At 48.7% G+C, this 19,045-nt stretch overlaps 1 protein-coding gene across 1 annotated transcript in view; it reads right to left on the bottom strand.

Moving 5' to 3' along the window:
• Atp2b3 (ATPase plasma membrane Ca2+ transporting 3) overlaps positions 1–18,257 on the bottom strand; it is a 67,624-nt gene extending 49,367 nt beyond the window's left edge. Inside the window, 1 exon segment of the mRNA XM_032889591.1 lies at positions 18,024–18,257. The gene's annotated coding sequence lies outside the window, so the exon portion shown is untranslated.
• Positions 18,258–19,045: the final 788 nt, after the last annotated feature.

Genomic DNA, 19,045 nt, shown 5'->3' with positions numbered 1-19,045 from the left:
CTGTAGAAATAAGGTTCTGTTCAGAGGCTCAAAGCCCTGGGGTTTCAGGGAATGCCTCTAGGAAGGACAAAGAGAAGAAAAGACTGAAAGAAGGAGAAGCAGCTAAGCAGGGCTGGGGGAGGGGCAGGGACTGTGGGCCTTTTGCTTGGCTGAGCAGCAGCAGCCAGAAGCACTGGCTCAGAGATGCCAGGGGCAAGCAGTGGACCCATGGGAAGCTGAGCAGAGTGTGTTCCTTCCACCAGCACTCTGTGAATGTGCCATGCCAACCACCTAGGAGGGGGTGATAAATATCACTCTCTTGTCGGCACAAGAAGTTGAGCCTTGGTTAAGGGAAATGACAGAACCAGAAAAAAAACAAAACAAAACTGAGACTTCTGCTTCAATGTAGCTATGTCAGCTTTCAACTGGTATCTGCCTCTCTCAACACCTACCCCAGCTGACCTTGGCTTAGGATGATATCCTGACTACCTTCATCTCTCTGACCTGAGCTCCAGTTGCTCCCTGAAGTTCCAGTGCATAGGCAGTTGAGTGTACCTGTCAGTTTTGAGTTCTGTCCTCTACTTCTGCCACCCCCAGCCTGCTGGCTTCTGGAGAAGATGAATGGGTCTGATTTGTCTGGGTAGGCACAGGCTTCAGCCAGCACAGCCCAACTATGAGTCAGCTTCTTAGGTCCTAGTCAGGCAAGGCTGCTAGGAAAGGCCAGATCAACAAGCTATATGTAACCATGTACTCTCCAGTGAAAATGTGAGAGGAGCCCCATGGGTTCTGGGGCACTTTCAGCGCTTGTGGAAGGGTAGCCAGTATTTGTCTCAGGCTCTGATGCCCTCATAGGTAAGGGCCTATTTGCCCTGAGCTTTCCCAGTGCTCCATCTGAGGACCTGCATGTTCCCAGCCGAGTTGCCTAAGGACTCCACAGGGACTCTTTGGAAAAGGGAAGCCAGATGAAGGATTTTACTCCATTAATCTTTTCAGCTGTTCTGACCACCTGGAGATGGGGGAGCTCTTAGGCTTGGAATGTGAAGTGAATAGCCTATTGGGCTCTGAGATGGGTACATGTTCTTCAGACCAGGTACCTGTAGGTCATTGCTACAGTTACCCAGGCCCAGGAGTCCTGAAGGAGGCCAGGACTTCCCTAACATAACTGGCAGGTTTCTGTCATGCCTCCTCCTCCCTGTTCCTGACCTCCAGTGTAGAGCTGCTCCTGACTTTGGAATGCTGTTATTGCTGAAGATGGCTGGACCTTCAATGACTCATAGTTAAGGACCTGAGGTAGGGAGGTAAGGCCATTGTTTCTGACGAGGTCAAGCCATGTTACTTCCTTGTATTCAGAGGAACTTCTGGAGCTCACAGCACCCCTGCTCCTTGTGACTGCCCTTCCCATCTCAGTATCCCCCCCAACACCCTGACTAGCAGGCATGGCTAGTTCCCTTTTTCTCATCCCCTTCCCTAAACAAACCTGACACTCTGTCTATCAACAGAGATCTCCCTATAGGCTAGCAATTGGTTGCCACACTGCCTGAAACCCCTTCTCTGGCCTAGACTCCACCACTCCAGGAAAGTCTACCTAAAATCCATGTTGGTTCTGCCACACTTTCAATCTCCAGTCCTCCCTCTGACCTTGACCTATGCCCCACACCAGCCATCACTCATTCTACCAGAGACCATGTCTGAGCTCCAAAAACACATCATTCTCTCTTGTCACCACCTGTTGACCTCCAAAGGCTTCCATTAGTTAAAGTTCCTGTGGAACATGCTCTAGAATGTATTTACCAGTTAGTTTTCCAGCCATAATTAATTGCTGCTGAGTCCAAGATCCCATAGTCCATTCCTACTTCCCAGGGCTGGTCATAGCCATGAATAAATAGGAAATACATTTACCTGCATCCTTAACTCTTTGAGACACATTGTTGACCACTGAATTGCCAAAAATGCACTGAGTGATCTATCCCAGATGACGATGGGGCTGGAGAAATTAGTGAATGGGGCCTGGTTCACAGAGGGGAAAATCTTGGAGCTCTGGAAGGTAGCAGCACTATCCTGCACAGCATGAAGCCAGAAGGTGTGGCTACTCAAACTTTCCTCATCTTCATTCACCCAACAGGCCACAGGACAGATAGAGGGCATCAGTTGAGAGGAGGCCCTTTTGAGTGACTCTTGGCTGCTGGAGAGAACAGAAGGCATATGTTCTCTTCATCCCTGGGTTGTCTATAAACCTGGATGATGGCCTCCCCCAGTTTTAATAAGGACAGCAGTCATCACTGAAATGGCCAAGAACGGAAGTGACCTGGCCTATCAGTTCTGCAGGCCTGACAGACTTTCCGGCCTGGGCTGGCTGCCGAGAATGGCCTGTAGGCATCAAAAGGGCGGGGAATGTACCATCTCTGTGCTCTTTCACCTTTCAGACCTTAACTGGCTTAATTGAATTGAGATCCTCTACAGAGGGGCATTCGGGCCTTCTGGCATTTTGCTCCAGCCTGGCACAAATTGGCCAACATCAACATCATAGAGTAGAGTAGAGTAGAGTAGAGTAGAGTAGAGTAGAGAGGAGGGAGGGAGGGAGAGAGAGAGAGAGAGAGAGAGAGAGAGAGAGAGAGAGAGAGAGCAGAGCTTAGAAACTTGCATTGATTCTCTGGCTCAGCTTACCCTCACTGTGTGACTGTCAACAGGCTGCTACTGTAGGAGAGAGTAGGGTTTTGAAGAAGATAGCACAAGTCCAGACCCATCACCTACCCAAAATGCTTTCTAGACTCTTCCCTCTAGTGAGGTCTGGACATTTTAATCCCTTGAGGCCCAAATAGAGCACATACTGACTCATATCTGCTTGACCAGATTTGACCAAGCTTGACCAAGCTTCTTCCTTCTTAGCCCCCTCCTGCCCTCCTCCCTCCCCCCCTCTCCCTCCCCTCCCCCTTCCTCCTCCTTCTTTCCCTCCCCTCCCTTCTTCTTCCCCGTCTCATATATTTGCTTCCTTTGAGCAGTTCCTGAGGGAAGAACCCTCTGCTTCTGGGTTTCCTCTTGTGACCCCACTCTTAACACTAAACTTTGAGTTGTCAGTGTCCGTGGGATAACACTAACTACAACAAAAACCACCAACCCTTACTGCAGCTCACTTTGCACAATATCTGTTTCACAGGGGGAATTGGGGCTCAGATGGGACCAAAGACCTTAGGTGTTAAGCTTTGCTTGATGGTCAGAGGTGAGTCCTAGCTGCCCACACTAAGACACCGCGTTGCTACCCTTGAGAAGCTTCCCCAACAGGCTCAGGTAGAACCTTTTGTTCTACTTGCTCTATGGGGCTGCCCAGCCTCATGTTAAGAAGGGTCAAGCAATAGAGAGAAAAATCCATTGCTATCCCCCATGTCAGAACTTTAAAAATGCATTAAAATTCATTATACTGACTGGAAACAGTCCAGAATTGCCCTTACCTAGCACCAGCCAAGTCTGTGTGAACACATGTTTCATACCAGTAATGGGACATATGGCCACCAAGTACTGTCCCCGTTCTTGGAGTAGATACCACTGGACACCAGCACCAGCTGCAGGCCAGGAAGTCCCAGTCCCAGGTTGTTTCCTAGTTTCTGGGCTCTGAATGACAAGAGCAGTTTCCCTGGGAAAAAAATCCAGTATATGGCTCCTGGGCTTGCCAATGTCTTGGTGCTACAGCCAGGTCCAGGACCCAAAGCAAGAGTCTATCTAGATGGGCAGGGGGCAGAAGCTTGGGCTGATTGGCACAAGCTTCTACCTTGGGCCCTTTCACCACCCACTAGTATCTCCCTATGGACTCACCAAATTAGGACTCTCCTTCCAGATATGACTAGGGCTCAGCAGTGTGACTCACAGGGGGTGGGGTGGGGGGACAGTCCTTGAATTAATAGGCTCCAGCCTCTCTCTATCTCCAGACACCTAGAAAACACCAGCCTGCCCCATGTAGTAGAGAGAAGTTCCAGGAATAGGAGCAGAGGCCTAGTTCTTGCCTTATAGTCAGACATCCCAGCCACACTTGTACACTGGGTGGGGCCTGGGGCCCGGCTAGGGAGCAGGTGGGGAGAAAGTCTGGGAGGAGGGCAGCTGGCTGTCCACTCCTGGGTCTTACATGATGGGGGCAGATACAGGCTTGGCCTGGGAGCCTGGGGATTGTGCTTTAACCCTTGATTTCCCACATCTTTCTTTTCGCCACAGGGCCCTTTCCTTCTTGTCCATTTCTGCCCCACCCTTCTGCTTGATACACCTTGGTGACCACCCAAGGACAAGGCCAGCATATAGCCAGAGAGGGGGAGGGAAGGATCCAGGCAGAGAAAAGCCTCATTAATATTTCAGAGACACTGTCACTGCAGCTCTTGGGCCCTCACAGCTCCACCACTTTTGCTGGTTGAGGGAGGAGGATGGGAAAAGAGGAGGAAATAACCAAGAAAACAGATTTAAAGGGACAGAACCCCCCCTCTGATTCCATTCTGCCCTCCCCCTGTTCCTGGTACAATCTGTGCACACTCTGCTATTGCTGCTGCAGCCGCAGAATAGCTTTAAGCCCAGAACAGCTTTGAGCAAAAACAATAACAACAGAAGAGGGTCAACCGCCACCATGGTATGTACCCCTCCCTGCTTATGCATCCACCTGCCTTAAGTCCTGCCCTTATAGGCAAGTCTACCAAGGACACCTGAAGAATTGGCTGGGGGCTGTCAGCAAGGCGATAGGGACCCTTCTCATCCTGAGGAAAGACAGATGCACATAGGAAAAGAAGTCCCCATAGAGGCGCCAATCAAGGATTATGGATCCCAGAAAAACCCACACCCAGAATCCTAGGGATTGTAGGGCTCCAGACAATGCCTAATTCTATCCTTGTTTGAGGATAGGTCAACATCTAATTGATGACCAATCACTTTAGTCTCTCACCTAGGGAAGCCCAGGCAAGCCCTGCATGACCCTCCCACCTAGCAATCTGCCCACTCCAAAAGGGGGTTTGTGACCTCCACCCAATCAAACACCTTTCAAGGGCATCCCATTCCCAGCCAAGTTTGTGGCCATATATTTGCCTATTTTATAGGTTCTGGTAGGGCTCCAAGCTCTCCAGTCAGAATAGGCCACAGGAAAGAATGATAGATGTTATAGCCACAATGCAACATACATGGCAGTTTCTGAAAACATTCAGCATCATATTACAGTAGCTCCTCATCTCCTAAGAGTAGAAAACCAAGACCCACAGATGCTTGGATAGCTATGCTCACAAAAATATTATTCACTATACCCAAAAAGTGGAAGCAGCCCAATGTCCACAGATGCTCAACGGGACAAACAGATTGGGTGTCCTTCCATTTGCCTAGAATGGAACATCAGTCAGCCTTTAAAAGGTAGGGGACTCCCACACATGCTATAATGTGGTTGACATAAAAGGACAAAGCCTGTCTGGCTTTACTTCTTGGAGGTCCTGAGAGTCACTATCTTTATAGAGACAGGCAGTAGGATGATGGGTGCTGAGGGCTAGAGAGGAGGATAAGGAGCTGGTGTTTAGTGGGGCTGAGCTGCATCTTGGGACAATAAGCAAGTTTTGGAGATTGATGGTGCTGGTGGTGGCACAGCAATGAGGATGTGGTACATGCTTCAAGCCTGTTGGCTCTAATGGTGGAGATGTCCTGTTTTGTGTTATGTGTTGTTTTCTATAATGCTAAAAGGAAAAAGCCACTTTTCTTATTTGTATCCAAGGTGGTAGATGAGGAGATTGAGTGGTCTTTTGTGGTATCCCAAGTCATATTATCTCACTCCTTGGACAAGTCAAATCAGCAGTCCATTCTGCTCATGTGGAAACGAGCATTAAGGGAGATCCTTGTCAGGGACATGGCAACCTAGGTAATCCCTTTCCTCGTATACCCTATGCACATCCCGCAGTCTGTGTTCATTGTTCCTGCTATGTGCTGGCTGCTATTACCATTATTGCCCATCCACTTGGACCATTTTTGTTTAAGTCTTGTGGTGCTAGGGGTAGACCCCCTGGTCCAAGCATTCTAAACAAGTGGCCTACTGTTATGATGCCTAAATTGCTTTCTTACTTGGAAATGGTTGGAGCAGGTATGTACTCCCTCCCTTTTAGCTACTGACAGAACTTCCCTGGGAGTAGCAAGCCCAGTCCATCCTCAGGAGGGATGGTCTAATCACTTGGGGTAAAGCCTAGCCTCAAGATGGGTGAATTCTATACATAAAATGCTTTGGAAGCAGGGCCTGGTGGTTTGTTAAAGCCTTTAATTCCAGGTGCTTAGCAGGCTGAGATGGGAGGATTGAAAGTTCAAGACCTGACTGGGATATAGAATGAATTCAAGACTATACTGAGTAATTTAGTGGGACTCTGTCTCAAGATAAAAAAGTAAAAGTAGGCTTGGGACACAGCTTAGCTATCATGATGCCCTGAGTTCAACCCCTAGTGCCAAAATGGCTTTGGGAAGTGCTAATAGACCCTAAGAAGGTTCTAGAAGAGACTATATGATATTTTCCTAGCTAGATGTCTTATTGTTTAGTCAATGACTTTATTCTTTTGACTCTCTTGCAGCTACATATGACCATGTGACCATACTCTGGCCAATGGGATATAAATAGAAGTGACAGGAACAACTTCCAGGTTCAAGTTGAAACGTGAAAGAGAAGTGACATATTCTCCTCTGCTCTTCTTTATCCTGCTTGCTGAAATGCTGGTGTGAGGATCAGGTGGTAATGGTTTTCTTGTGTCATTTTGCATATGGATCTACATGTATCATATAGGAGCCCAGATACCTATATACAAAGAAATCATCATAGCAGCTACAGGTTGTACAGCTAGACTTCTATGTGAGCCAGAAATGAACTTATTTGCTGACAGAGCTGTTATTATTCCCAATTCCACTAAAAAGGATAGCTCCATAAGCTGAAGCAACTGAAGATTCAGAGGGACAAACTCAAACCTCCCCCTTTCACTATGTGCCCAATTTAGGCATGGGGTGTTAGGAGGCTTTCCAATCTTTCCAGGAATTTCTAAATAGCATTTATGAGTTCTCTGTATGCAACCACCTTTAACCTAACTCATTCTCATCTGTATTATTTGTCAATGTCATGAGTGCTCTTGTCAAAGCAGAAGGGAGAAGACAGAACTATAAGAAAGCGATGCAAGGTCAGTTCTGTCACATGCAAGCCAAGCCAAGCTAAGGGACTGTGCTGAATATTGTGCACCAAAGCATTGTGGGAATGATTATTATTGTTCTGCACAATGAAGCTCTATGTCAAGGGATGAGGATACCTACTGTGGAGTACAGGCATCTAAGGTATAGAGATTGAGGAACTTACTCAAAGTCATATCACCAGCAAGGAGTAGAAGCATATGCGAACTTGTCTTCAGAGAATTCTGTATGGCTCCTTTGCTAAGTGACTGCCTAACACATCCAAGAAAGCAATGGACACCTGATTAGAACCAATTCAAATAGTTAATAAAGTGACTGGGTAGGCTGCGTCCTTCTACAGATCAAGCGCTGGCTGCAGAGTCATTCAGCCTCCCTGGAAACAGGACTTCATCTTTTCTTGCTGAGTTAGTATTCACTCAGTACAAGTCTTCAGGGTGCTTGATCCATTTCTCTGGAGGCCAGGGAAAGAAAAACAGGGCAGGGCAAGGACTTTGTTCAGTCTGTCAGTTCTGCCTCATGTGTCTTTCCCAAACCTTCCACCTCTATCTATTCTGAAGCTGATATCAGTCAGGCCCCAGAGTTCAAAGAGCAGGACCAGGCTTCACTGCTGAGGTCAGAACATTTTGTTTGACCAGGATGGACTGATGTGCCTCTCAGGATGTTTTCCCATTTTAGTGGCCATCCCTAGGCCTACTTGGATCCCACATCACTCTGGGGTCCCTGGAATGTTTTTGTGGGATGAGTCAACATGCCCACACAAGTGGTTCTTACACTGCTGAATGACTCTGGGTCACAAAGGGAACTTGAAAACTCCTCTCTGGAAAGGACCATGCAGTATGATTACTGGGGTCATGACTCTCCATGGAGAAAGGGGACAGTCATTTGTTTTCTGCCAGAGAAGGCAGAAGCTGAAAAAGGAGAGAGCTGGGGAGCAGGAGCTGGAGAAGCCGATAGGCAGGAAGCATAATGACACTAATTATCCAATTACAGCGAGCTGTGCGGGCAGAAAGCTGCAATGCAGCAGGAGCCAAGCCAGCCCTGCGCCCCGCCCCCGCACGCGTCCTGCACATGCTGGCCCCCACTTCCCTCCTGCCCTAAAGCACAGACAGCTGGGACACCCTGTAGTCTCTTGAGAGGCAAGGAGACACAAATCCACCATAGCTAGCCTTTGTGAAAGCCTCCTGTGAAAGCACAGGAGGCAGCAGGTTCTAGTCCTCCAGTTCTTTAGAGCCAGAAAACTCCCTGCTGGAAGGAGGGACACCCAAATCTCCTAGCTCTGCTGTCTACTGAGGTACCAGTCCAATCTCAGAGTCAGCCTAGCAACCGGAAATAGCCAAGACCTAAACAGGTAATTAAGGAAATTATAGACAGCTGGAATCCATTGGTGCTACAGGCTAGGTTGAGTCCTTTCAGCTAGGACAAGCTGGGACTAGATAAAAAGACTACCAGGACATGAATGTGTCCTCTTGGGGAAACAGGCCCTATGTGTAGGGGCTTTGTTTCTGGAAGCAGGTTGAAATCCTTGGGCCACCAGGCAGAGGTCAGGGTAGGAGGGATTCACCGGCATCAAGGTCAGGAGCTGAACGTATGGGAGTCCCAAATGCTCATAAAGTAGCCTATTTGGGCCCCTTTTGCAATTTAACTTACTCACCCAGAGGACCAATCCATGTAGAAAAAGAGCTATAAAAATGGGCTTGTCAGTGAGTGGAAGTCTGAGGCTACATGGGTCTCAAATCTACCTTTCTTCCCTTTGAAAAAGCCTTGACCATGATATTCTTAGCAGAGGAGAGGGCAAGAATGATGGGGATAGAAACATATTAGATATGGGAATCAACTCTTGCTGCTACCTCTGTGACCCAGAAGCAACGACTCAGCACTTTCAGGTTTAGGCATCGCTCTCCTAGGTTGACCAAAACTGCTGCCTTTTGTCAAATGTAGTAACAGAGGAAGTAAAGGCCAGTGACCCATGGTAGTCCCAAGAAAGGATGCCTTAGAAGCTGCAGCCCAGGGAGGGTCATCTGAAAGGCTGCCAGATACAATTCCAGCAGCCTCACAAATCCCAACCAGCTGTGATGGCAAAACCTGAAGGTCACCCAGGGCCTGGATGCCACCAGGATCTCATGGATTGAGCTTTGTACCTCAAAGATTCTGCAGTGTCTATTGGGTAGCCACGAACACTAAGTCAGTGGTCCAGGTATGTCCCCTCAGGAGACTGCAGAGCCCACCATGGGCTCAATCCGGGCCCTCCTCTAGGTTTCCCCACTTGTTCCATAGATGCTCATAGATACCTCATGAGGCCGAGAACTGGGAGAGGCACTGATGGGTAGTGTAGTTGCAAAAAGCTTCTCCTTGGGAGATAGGCATGTAGAATTTTTTCCACTCATCCCCTAAGATGATTCTAACGATATGGTTCTGTTCCTCCTCTATGGAAGGGTAGCAGAGACACAGCCTGCAGCCAAAGAGTTCTTCCTTCTTTGGACTCAGGTACATGCCCAGACAGCCCAATGGACCTCCCAGGGGCCATTGGATCAGTCCAAGGATCCCAGGAAGCTAATCCCCACCACCAGGCCTGGCCCTCTCTCCTCCCTGGACCCAAAGAATAAACTGTAGTGGTTATTCTTGCTTGGTTCCCCAGGATAGGGCCTTTTCCAAACAAAGGTCCACCCACTGTTCATTGGGCTTGGGAGCCAATGAGTCACGGGCCACAAGGGAGACTACATTGTGTGGGAGAGGTGCTGAGAACAGAGTCTGTCCCTTCCATGTACCATACACACCTCCTTCCCTCATTTTCCACACTAGGTTCCCATTCCCACTGGCAGCCTCCCTCCTGGTACTCCCTAGGAATCTCAAACCCTGGACCAGTTATTCCTGGACCACAGTCATTTGTTCCAGACCCATGGCTCCAAGCCAAGATGGTCCCATAGTCTACTGGGAGAAATGGAGATGAAGCCCATGGGGAGAGGAAAAGACCCTTTTGCCAGAAGAGGCAGTCAGTTGAGGTCTGAGATGTGATATAGGTCTGCCCTGGAAACAGAGCTGTGCTCTGCAAACACCAAATGGTTTCAGTAGAGATGGCCTAATGTGGATCAAGAATCCCTCCTCGCTCTGTTATGCCCCACACCACCATCATGGCCTTGACCATTCATCCATGTAAACTTTAGTTTAGCAACGTCAACATATTTTTATAACCTGGTTCTGGTTTGTGGCAAAATACCAGTGTGAAAGGAATTCTGAGTTCTGGGACAGTCTAGGGAATAAAAAAGTTCCCAAATGAGTTCAGAAAGGGAAAATGGGATGGCTCATTCTCAAACATGCTCATTCAGAGAAAGAGGCTAGTGGTTACCATTCAAGGTGGGCATCAGTTGAAATGGAATGGCCACAGAGTCTTCCTCATCTCTCCTCTTCCTTGATTCCCTCCTTGCTTTTCTGTTATTTAGTCAGGAAGCTCTATTTGTGCTTTTGTTGTCCAGGAACTCCAATGAAGCCATAGAATACGTCAATGGGGTTTGTTTTGGGGGTAAGATGAGAGATTCAATACAAACTCTTTAAGGAACAAATAACTTGATAAAGGAAATGGGGAGTGGTGGCTATAAACCTGACTGAGAGCACACATTGCTTTCTTACCTCATATTCCTGAAATTAATTTCTTTTGCATGAAATAAGGTTTAGTAATGACAGCTCAAGGGCCAAATCCAGCAAAATATGCTTTTGAATAAAGTTTTATTAGCACATTGTCATACCTGTTCATTTTCATATGGTCTGTGTCTGTTTGTTTCCCATAAAGAGTGTGGCAGGTGTGATAGAGACAATGTATTCTGCACACTAGAATATATTTACTATCTGACAGTTTACCAAGGTGACTCCTGGATTAGAGACTTTAACATTTTGCTGGGTATGGGGTCACATACTTGTAATTCCAGCTATTGGAGAGGCTGAGGTCAAAAAGACTGTAAGTTCAAGAGAACTGTAAGTTCAAGGCCAGTCTGGGCAATAAATTTAAAACTCTAAATCAAAATGGATGGGAGGCATGAGGTGGCTCCAGTGGGACATGCCCAAAGGCCCCTGGCATCAACTCTAGTACAGAAATAAAACGTTTTAACTATCTTGAACGAATTACAAATGAGGAGGGGGTGAATAAACCTAGAATTGATAGCTCTTAGAATTTTGTAAAGAAATCATGTAATGGGGCTGGAGAGATGGCTCAGTGGTTAAAATCACTGGATGCTCTTTGCTGCTCTTACAGAGGACCTGGGTCTAGTTACCAGCACTCATATGGAACCTTAACAACCATTTGGGACTCAAATTCCAGGGGATTTGACACCCTCTCCTGGCTTCCTGTGGCACCAGGCACAGACATACAGGCAAAACACATATACATAAAATTTTAAAATGTTAAATAAAAGAAGAGATTCTATAACCCTAGATTCCATGTGGGGCATCAGAAAAGTGTTCATCTTATGAGTGGTCAAAATCGAGACAAAGAACCAAGAGATTATAATGTTTTGCCATAAATATATCATACTATTATTTCCCTTATATAAATTAATTCTCTTAAGCAAAACATATAAAAAATTGAAAACCCCAATAAATAAAAGTTAAGACCAGGTAATTTACTAAAACCAAAATAGATCCAATTTAGAAACATGTAGAAAATGTTCACCTTTAATGGCAATTAGCTGAAGATAAAGAAGAGTAGATGTTACCTGACCTAGATACTTATGGAATACCTAAAGCTGGCAAGGTTACAGAGAGTGAGCCCTTCTGGCACATTCAGAAGCCCTTCTGGAGAGCTACTTGGCAGGCTGCACTGTTGTCTGGGTCCTCTCCTCAGGACAGGGTGAATGTTCTGCCCCAAGATGCTCAGCAGAGTCTCATGCAAAAGAGGGAAACAAATCCTGCTGCCTAGAGTTCTAAAAATAGCCAAATAATTAAGTGAATTACAATCTCTTGAGAGAATACTATTCAGCCATTAAAAATTGTAATTACTGCCCTGATACATCAGTGGGACTGATAAATAATTGTCAGATGAATGAGTGATCATTTGCAGTTTCTTTGTGGCACAGTTCAAGTAGACATTTTTTTTGTGGTAAGTACTTAAACAAATTAAACTGTGTCCATTTTGGAAAAAAGTTAATTTAAGAAGGGATTATATTAATAAAGAAAATGCGTATGTGAAGTAAAAAATAGATCACACAATTGAGCCCGTGGGGTAATTACAGTAATGTGAAAAATAAATAGGTTATGCAGAGAAAAGAGAGCACAAATAAGTCCAATAGAATGGAAAACTGGCTTGTACTTTGGTGATACAATAGGGGTGGGAGAGGAGCTACCACATCTTATTTTATTCTATGTTTTTAATAGTACAAAATAAAAGATTGTGTTCTGTAGCATTTATTTTTTTTAAAATAAGAAGAAACAAATGTAAAAAAAAAAAAAAAAAAAAAACAAAACAGCTGGGCTGTGGTGGCCCATGACTTTAATCCCAGAACACGGGAGGCAGAGGCAGGCAGGTCACTGAATTCAAGGCGAGTCTGGTCTACAGAGCAAATTATAGGACAGCCACAGGTACACAGAGAAATCCTGTCATGAAAAACAAACAAAACGATATGAGAAACCCTAGAGAATACCTTACTTATTTATACAGTGCTTCCTGGGCCTCTCAGCTATGGCCTCCCATTCCTAACATAGTACCCTTCTGCTCAGATTTGGTGGGCTTCATGCTCCTAAGTCTGTAGGCACCTGAGCTGGCCCTTGGGAAGCATTGCTTTGGTACTAATGGACTTTCCAAGGTACGGATGGACTAACTTGGAGTGTCCATCTGCTTCCATTACTCCCTTTCAAGGAGTCGGGAGAGGGTGGCAGGGACTTTGAGTGGCATCTTGTTGAGGATGCTGGAACAAGTTTTCCAGTCCCATGTGGCTCCTGTGGAGGCTAAGTCTGAATTGCTTAGCCAGGCTGGGCAGGGTAGCGTCAAAGTTGGAGGCTGAGCCCTGAGAGATGCAGCCTGGCTTCACAGCCTCCACCCAAGCTGCTGGATGCAGCCAGCTGGGTGCTTCAGTGGCAGCGGATTCTTTGATGAACACAGTGAAGTACATTTGCTATGTGAGGGTGGGAAGCACTTTAGCTTTCCTCTCTGCTCTCATAGAACCAGACACAGGGCACAACGATTATGGAGCAGAATCCCCAAGGACTATCACACCAATAAGATGTGGCCCCTAGCATGGCTGGCCACATCTCAACAATGGAACACACTCATTCCTAGAGGCAAACCACTCAAACCCATCCTGAAATCTAGTGTCCTCAGCTGTTAAGCCTTCCAATCAGACTAGCTAATCAAAGAACATTTCCTCAAATGCTCATGAGTGCCCAGAACTCCCTGAGGGCTTCATTTCTGGCAGGTTTTCTCAGAGAACCTGAGCCTTACTTTTGAAACTAGCGCCTGAATGCCACAGGGAAGCACAGGACAGATGGCTTTAAGACCCATGTCAGATTTGCATCCACACTGAGATGGTACCACAAGACAGCGATGGGAACATTTATACCTCCTTAGCCAATAGTGAAGTTAGCAGCCAGTCCAAGGACTTGTAACACATTCAGTGCAAGCAAAGAAGGGAATTTATAATTTCATTTTAATTAAATTGCTACTTGTGGCTAATAGCTGTGGGTATATCAGATAGTGTTAGTTTAGAAAGTGTCTCTCAAGACTGGGGTTCATGAAAAGAACCTATTTCAAGGAAAGTACCCATTTCTGGGAGAACCAAAACAGAAGGTTCTATATCCCTTTGAAAAAGGCACACTTCAGGCTGGAGAGATGGTTCAGTGCTTAAGGGCACCTATTGCTCTTGCATGGGGACCTGGTTTGGTTCTCAGCACCCACATGGTGGTTTGCAACTGCCTGTAACTGTAGGTCTTGGGAATGTGATGCTGCCCTCTGACTTCCATAGACTCCTGCATGCATATAGTGTGCACTCACACAGCACACGCACACACACACACACACACACACAGAGGCATACACACTTGCACATAAAATAAGAAATAAATATTTTAAAAGAGAAGGGAAAAAAGCAAACTTTGAGATAAATGATATTATCCCCTTTTTGCACATCTTTGATTTGGGCACAAGTTGTTGGAAACCTTTTGTGCTTCAAGAGTCTGTCTGAACCATGTATCTCTGCTTCATTTTTGCCATCTACTCAGCCGTGTGACCTTGGAATTGTCCTCCCCCAACCCCGGCACAGTCTCAGATGCCCAAATTCCTCTACACCTGAGAACCTCCTTTTTTCTGCCCTGGTGATGTGTGGTTCATACCTTTCTCCTCAGGCTTCTTTCAGGCCTGCTGCCAGCACCGCCCACCCAACAGAAGGTGTCCTGGCAGGGGAGGGCTATCCAGCTGGGCACTGTTGGCCTGACTTACACTGGTCTAGTCATGGCAGGGAGGAGGGCAACAGTGAGAAGCTGGGAAATGACAGGGGACAATGAGGGACCATCTGTACATTGCAGGTCCCCATTTGCCATGGCCAGTCTGGGGTATAGCTAGGGCTCACTCTGGAGTCAGAAAGGGCACTGAGAGGCTTCAGGGGGACTTCAGTGCCACAGTCCAGGTCCCTGTTAATTATTTGCTTTTTCTTTAGAGGTGCCCCTGGAAGTATCACATAGATAATTTACTGAAAGGGAATCATTCTCCATGTGCTTTGGATGGCTAGAAATCACCTTTTATCCATTTCTCAGTGGGAACATAGGGTGAAGAAATCAATATCTCAGCTCCTGAGCTGGGAAATGTTCCCAAGTATCCATCTATAGCTTTACCTGAGAAGGGTTCCCCAGACAGTCAGTTCAAACACTCAGTGCTCCCTTCAACACATACTTCTAGAGAAATCAGAAGAAACTTCTAGGGACACCATAACAGGTGCCTTTGTGACGGACCAGTCCTGGTTTTGTCATCCTCTGGCTTGTTGGCTTTGAGCAAGTTACCTAACTTCTCTGAGCCTCAGTCTGATATTTGTCAAATGTAGATAATAACAGCACCTGCTTTATCCAGCTATTATTTCAGTGAAGGGCAGGACAAGAGATGTCTGTGTAGCACTCAGAACACTATCTGAGTGGGCACTGTTGGTGACTCTCATTGTTAGTGTTGTCATTATTGACATTTGATGTGCTAGTAACCTAGGATGGAGATAGCAACTGTTACTGAATCACAGAATCCACCAGCTTAAGATCAGAAGGGAGTACCAACTTTCACTGAGAGGTTGGGGGAGCAGGGCAAATGGCTGGAGAAGTTGGACATGGTTGCATTAGCTCTAAGTGTTCAGCCAAGCTCATCTCAGAGCAGCCATGTTCAGAGGGGCTCTGGCAGCTCTTTATAACCTCCTTTGGCTGCCTCTCTGGCTGGCTGGGCCCAACTGGAATATAGAGTGTGCAGTGATCCACAGGCTGGCCTCTTCTGCTCACTGACTCGTTTGCCTTGCTCACTCGCTGGCTAGCTTTTCAGCTCTTCTGTTCTGAATGATTCAACCCAGCATCTCCAGCTAGGGATCTTGAAATGTCAGTGCAGGACCTGCAAGGTGCACCCTGCCCCCAGATTTGGATAACGAAAGGGACTCAGTCAAGGTCACAGAAACCATCAGGCATAGAGCTGGCACCACAGCCTGGAGCTCCTGTCATTAGAGACCAAGATGGGTTGTCTGCCACAGGCTACTGGTGCCCCTGGTTGCCCTCAGGGGCTCATGGTGGCATTCTCTCTGCTGAGGCTGGCACTCTTTCAAGCATGCTTCTAGCTTTGGGGGCTTCCTTCCCCAAGGACTGGCTCTTCTTCTGGCTCTGTGCAGAACCCCCTCCCACACCCACCCTGCTCCCATCTGCCTGCCTCACCTCCTCTGCGCCAGAGCATGGCTGCCCTCCACTCAAACCACCTGGCAGGCCTGGGATTGGACCAGGTGGAGCTGAGCAAGACTGCTTATGCCCTTGGTCCTCTCCTGCCTTGAGGCTAGTGGCAGTCAATCGATGCCCCAGGACCACAAGTGCCCAGTTCCTTCCGACTGACCAGCTGTCTGTTCTGGTGCAGACTTGAGGGGTCAGCTTCACCCTTAGCTCTTCTGCTAGGCCTAATCTAGGTCCCAGTAGAATTTGGCAGCCTCTTGGACCATTCCTCCAACTGCCCCTTTGCAAGCCAGGAAGCCTTAGTTTCCTTGTCTATGAAGGGTGGTAGCAGTGGGTATAAACATATCGGTTCTCGAATATGATTAATGGAAGGCTCCACCAGGGGGTTCCTTAGAATCATGTTTGGATGTAGGAGATGCTCAGGAAGGTGGATTCTATGATATTATTCATACAATACCCTGCATATTTCTATTGGCGCACCCAAAGCTATCTGCTCAAACAAAACAAAACAGAACAAACAAACAAACAAACAAAAAAACCAACGAGATCTCCATCCATGCCTTCAGTGTACTGCCAAGTCTCCTCACCTCCTGGGGCCTCAATGATCCTGTCTGATAAATGGGGACAGAGATCAAGGTTTTCCATCCTGTTAGTGAGTCTGCAGATTCAGCAGAATCAAGGTCACGGATGTGCCACACAGAAACTAAGTGCCCACCCTGTCAGGCTTCTTCCCGGCACCAGGGAAGTCCATGTAGGTTAAAAAAATCAAACCCTTGCTTTAATTTGGTCAATAATCAGGATGGAGCAAGGGCAAAGATCCAGAACCCAGAGCTATGGGCGAGGGTGGCAGGTGGCATGTGCCAGGCTGGTGCCAAACTCCTTGTAGAGAGCTAGGGGGGACGGGTGGGGACTTGATCTTGTAGCATGCCAGGACCCACTTTAGGCCAGAAACCCAAGGCCCCATCTGTGAAAGAAGTAGTAGCCTCACTCAGGCTTTGTCCTTGGAGGGGCAAACATTTAGTGGGGAGGGGGAGATCCTGGCTCTGCCTATGTTGCAGCAGAAGAGTGACACAGGGATACTTGCATACTTCCCTATCCTTCCTGAGCCCCTGGTCAGAGCTCCCAGTCTATGAGTCCTTGCCTATTTGTCCTGCCCAGGTGAGGCATCAGGACCCTGAACCCTGACCCTGCCTTCTGCCCCTCCTCTGTTGGCTGAGTCACCAAGCCTCATAGTGGCTCACAGAACGCTAGGGAGACCAAGTTATAGAGAGGAGTGGGTCTTCCTGGGCTCCAGAGATACTGCCAGTGGCTCCACATCCTAGAATAGCAGAGCTGAAGCCTTCAAACCCAAGAATATTGAGGCTTCCCACCACTGAAACCCTCTGGCCAAGGTCACACAGGTGAAGAGGAGAGGGCAGCTGTTGGCAGAGATGAAGGACTTGTTCAAGTGTGGCTCTGCCACTTGCCAGTGGCACTGTCCATGTCAGCGTTAGGGTCGGCTGGGTAGCTATGTGGGCGTGCAGGGGACAGTGTAGGAACATGTGAGGAGGAGGATGATACAGTGCGAGGAGGCGGGGGAGGGGGTACCTCGAAGCCCTGGGAAGGTGTGTGCGCAGAGGTTAGACTCTCAGCCCAGGCCTGGCGCCCCTGGCATGCCTGCCAGGAGCCCCAGCCCGCAGCCTGCAACCCGCAGCCCGCAGCCCCCAGCAGCCTTGCTCTCTAGACACAGATGCGCGTGCGCGCGGGATGCGGGGTGCAGGGTGCGGGTGAGGGTACAGTGCGGGTGCGGGGCGCTACCCGCCAGTTCTGAGGCCCCAGGGTGACGCGCACCCATAGTGCCGCAAGGACATACAGGCCAGGCCTGTAGGGAGCAGGTGCCTTGGGCGGGATCCTGCGTACCCCCACCTGCCGCCGCGCCACCTGCTGGGCCGCTCTCTCGCCCCCCCCCCGCCTGCTCGCGCGCCCACCCCTTCCGCGCCCGCCTGTGCGCCCAGGGCACCACTTACCCCGGCATGGGCACAGCCGCCACCGCGGCCTCTGCTGTAGCTTTCGCTGTTGCTGCAGGAGAGCTCCCTGCGAGCAACGATCCGCTCCAAGGACGGAAAGGCCCGGGCACTGGGCGGCCTGGCCAGCAGTGCGGAGCAGGACCCTCCGCGGCAGGCGAGGGCTGTGGCCGAGTGCTCCCCACGCTCCGCACCGGCGGCGGCGGGCGACGCTGCGCGCTCGACTCCAGCCGCAGCTCTGAGCGCGGAGGGAGGGAGGAAGGGGTGGGGGAGGGAGGGAGCTGGTGGTGGTGGTGGTGGTGAAGGTGGTGGTGGTGGTGGTGGTGGTGGTGGTGGTGATGGTGGTGGTGGAGGAGGAGGGAGAAGAGAGGAGGAGGTGGTGGTGGTGGTGGTGGTGGTGGTGGTGGTGGAGAAGGAGGAGGAGGAGGAGGAGGAGGAGGAGGAGGAGGAGGGAGGAGGAGGGAGGAGGAGCAGGAATAGAGGGGCAGTGCACTGGCAAACAGGCTCTGGGGACAAGGTGCTCCTGAGCCTTGCGCCCGGTGTGCGCCCTTCTGTCCCCAGGATGCAAGAGAATGCCAGCACTTCCTAGCCTGGCATGGCCCTCCAAGGACACTGGCAGAGTAGTGGTGGGCGTGGTTGGAAAGTGGGGGCTGAGAAGCTGGTGCAGAGAGAAAGCCCCCGCCTCCGAAAGTGACTGGGGCAGCAGGTTGCCATATTTCTAAAGACCCTCTCTACCCTTGGGGATTGGAGCTGATTTGTAGCATGGGGTCTCTGGGCTTTTGGTGGGTTCCTGTGGCTGGTGGTTATCTGAAATTGCCTGGTAAGCACTGGGAGTGCAGGCATCCAAATACATTTCCCCAGAGGGAAGCTGGAGTTTATAACAGATTTTCACTCTCTGATCCCTAAAGGTTATCAAGTGAACATCATTTTTTCAGGACAAAGTGGGCAATGCTACTCAAAAGTGGACATCCAGAGACAGGTACAGGGGATACCCTAGAGCAGACACTGACATGTACCTACCAGCC

The sequence above is a fragment of the Rattus rattus genome, chromosome X, assembly GCF_011064425.1.
Source record: "Rattus rattus isolate New Zealand chromosome X, Rrattus_CSIRO_v1, whole genome shotgun sequence".
Taxonomy (NCBI): Eukaryota; Metazoa; Chordata; class Mammalia; order Rodentia; family Muridae; genus Rattus; species Rattus rattus.
This window is presented reverse-complemented; position numbering and strand designations above follow the sequence as displayed.